General features: G+C 49.3%; 1 non-coding gene across 1 annotated transcript; it reads right to left on the reverse strand.

The window, feature by feature from the left end:
• Positions 1-2195: 2195 nt before the first annotated feature.
• LOC111820484 (U1 spliceosomal RNA) lies at positions 2196-2361 on the reverse strand. Its single transcript, XR_002824039.1, has one exon. It is a non-coding gene; the product is annotated as a U1 spliceosomal RNA (small nuclear RNA).
• Positions 2362-2788: the final 427 nt, after the last annotated feature.

A 2788-nucleotide genomic window follows, 5' to 3' on the forward strand; every position in this document is an offset into this window, starting at 1 on the left:
ATGTGGTCTCAGGTAAAGTCTAACCCAGGTAAGTGATGTAGTGTCAGGTAAAGTCTAACCCAGGTAAGTGATGTGGTCTCAGGCACAGTTTAACAGGGGGAAGACTCTGGAAAACAACTTGCACTGAGGCAAGGGGGCCAGGCTTTTGGACCCCTGTATCAGTCATTGGCTGTGAGCTGCTCCCTCCTCCCTGGGGAGAAAGAGGGTCATAACTTCCCAGCAGGGTAGCTCTTGTCAGTCAAGGGCAAGGGGAGGACAAGGGGAGCAGCTGTGATGTGTTCTCCGCCAGTACTCTCTGCAGCTGGAGGTGAGTGTGCAGCTGCTAATGGGGATCTGGGCAGGGCACCACAGCATCTACAGAGGGCTAGCCAAAGTTCTTCTTTTAAAAATATGTATGGAAGAATTCAGATGATAAAAGAAAAAGGTAAAGAATAAGATTAAATGATGGTAGGAGGGAGTTTTGTTGGACTTTGTTTTTAGACTCGAACAGAAGCACGGCCCTAGAGTCAGAAGGGAGTTAGTGAAACAAAGAATTGTGACCTCCAGTGAGTGTCAGAGATGTCGGCAGTGACAGCTGTGGTGGTGTCCCCGGTCTGATGTGGTGAGGGTCAGCAGTGCACCTGCAGCATCTGGTGCTCAGTGGCAGGGGCAGTGGTGTCCTTACTGGACCCATTCTGCAGTGGACTGGGTCTTTGTTTCTGTTTGTGTCTCCTCCAGGTCTGATTTTCCAGTCCTTCTGACAATTCTGAGGTACCTAATATCTTTTCAGTGTGTTTATTTTCCACTCTAAATTACTAGAATTTGTTTTTGTTGCTATGACTAAGATCTCTGATGTATCCCTCAGGGCCTTTGCTGCACAACCCGCAACCCAACTCCCCTAGCCTCACTGATTACTGAGGATATGTAGGCCTGATGGCAGCAGCCTGGTTCCTGACCCCCATTGCCAGGTCACAGCCACAATCCACTGGAGCTCTGAGGACGGGAAGGGGGAATGGGAAATTGAGGGTTCTGCCTCTAGATCAAAGCACTTATGGACTGAGGACATAGGGAGGCTTTGTGGAGCAAGCCTTGGTCTGTCAGGCCTGGCTCCCAGCATGCCCCATGACTGCCCGGATGGAGGTAAACACTGCGAACAGGAATCCTCTGAGGAAGGGCCATGGCTCATAAGGCCTTCCTCATCAAGCTGCTCCTGGAGAGGCATGTCAAGAGCTTAGTGTTGTTCGCCACTGTAGCTCACCACTGCCTAGCCATCTCCTCAGGGACTCATCCTTTTTGTTATACTTCAGACTCTCGTTCCCAGCACTGGCAAGGACTCACCACCTCCGCCATGGTCTCAGCTTATCTTGACCTAGCCCAGCCGCACAATGTTGAAAACCAATGATTTCTTCAGCAGAGGAGGGATTTCTCTCAGAAACTGGCAGCAGTGGAGGTGAGATGACCTCTTTAGAATGAGGCCTCTTTCTCAGTCATCTGCCTGATGACATCCTGCACTGTGGCACCACCTCTGACATCTGTGCCTGAGCCGTCTGGGGATTGTTGCACATTCTCCAACCTCAAATGACCCTGGAAGATGAAGTCTCTGGGTTTCCTCTCTGACCTTCCTTGCTTATGTATCCCTGGCTCATTCCTACCGGTAGTAGATGCCTTCAGCAAGATAGTGCAGTTAATTCCCACAGCTGACCCCCTACCCTCACCAACTAGTGCCAACCCATTTAGCCTCCAAGGATTACTATGGGTTTTATTTTAGACCAGAGTCCCCAGGTGGTGCAAATGGTTCACATGCTCAGCTCCTAACTGAAAGGTTGGAGGTTCAAGTCCACCCAGAGGCATCTCCAAAGAAAGGCCTGGAAGTCTACTTCCAAAAAAATCAGCCACTGAAAACCCTATGGAGCACAGTTCTTTTCTGATACATGTGGGGTCGCCATGAGTTGAAATTGACTTGACGGCAACTGGTTATATCACAGTCACCTCCTCTTTTGGCAGCAACTCTCCAAGCCTTTGTACTATTGCCAACCATCTGTAGTTTGTCAAATGGAAGTTATGAATGAGAAGATAATGTTCCTTGGTTTTAAGCAACAGAAACCAACTTCAGCTAACCAAACACAAGGAGTTTGTTGAAGAGCTATCAGGTATCTCACAGACTAGACAGGAGGCTGGAGATTCAGTCTTTTCTCTCTCTCTCTTTTCCTTTTTACAGGGGAAAGCAGTAGTGCAGTCCCCATTACCACAAACTATTCAGTTGCGTTTCCCGCATGTGGGGAAATCTCAGGGGGCAGCACATCTGCAGTGTGATGGATGAGCCTCGCCCTGGGAAAACCACCTTCATGATCATGATATCTCCCCTCCCCTCCAGGTAAGTATGGAGATCCAGCCTTGAAATGGGACAGGAACCGAGGCCCGTTCAGATATCCAGACAACAGAAACTGGTCAACTATCTTATCTGAGAGTTACTGAGGAGGTGGGTGTGCTCCTTTCTGCTGATGCATCACTCTGTTCAAGATTCACAGTGTCAGGAGTGTCCCTGGAGAGAGTCTGAGTGGCCCAGCCCAGGTCACGTGCCCATCCTTGGCTGTGGGGAAGAAGGCCCCTTGGTTTCTGTCCCACCAAGAGGGCACACAGTGAGAAGGTTAACTCCACAAATAAAACTTGGAGTTTTCCAGTAAAGGGGAAATGGATGTTGGGCAATTAAAAAAAGCAAATGGCCACTGCATATCTATGTTGCTATAAGTTCTATCAACGACATGACTAATCAGCCCACTTCACCACTGCTCCCTGGCACTGCTTCACC

This window comes from Trichechus manatus, unplaced genomic scaffold (assembly GCF_000243295.1).
Source record: "Trichechus manatus latirostris isolate Lorelei unplaced genomic scaffold, TriManLat1.0 scaffold00039, whole genome shotgun sequence".
NCBI lineage: Eukaryota > Metazoa > Chordata > Mammalia > Sirenia > Trichechidae > Trichechus > Trichechus manatus.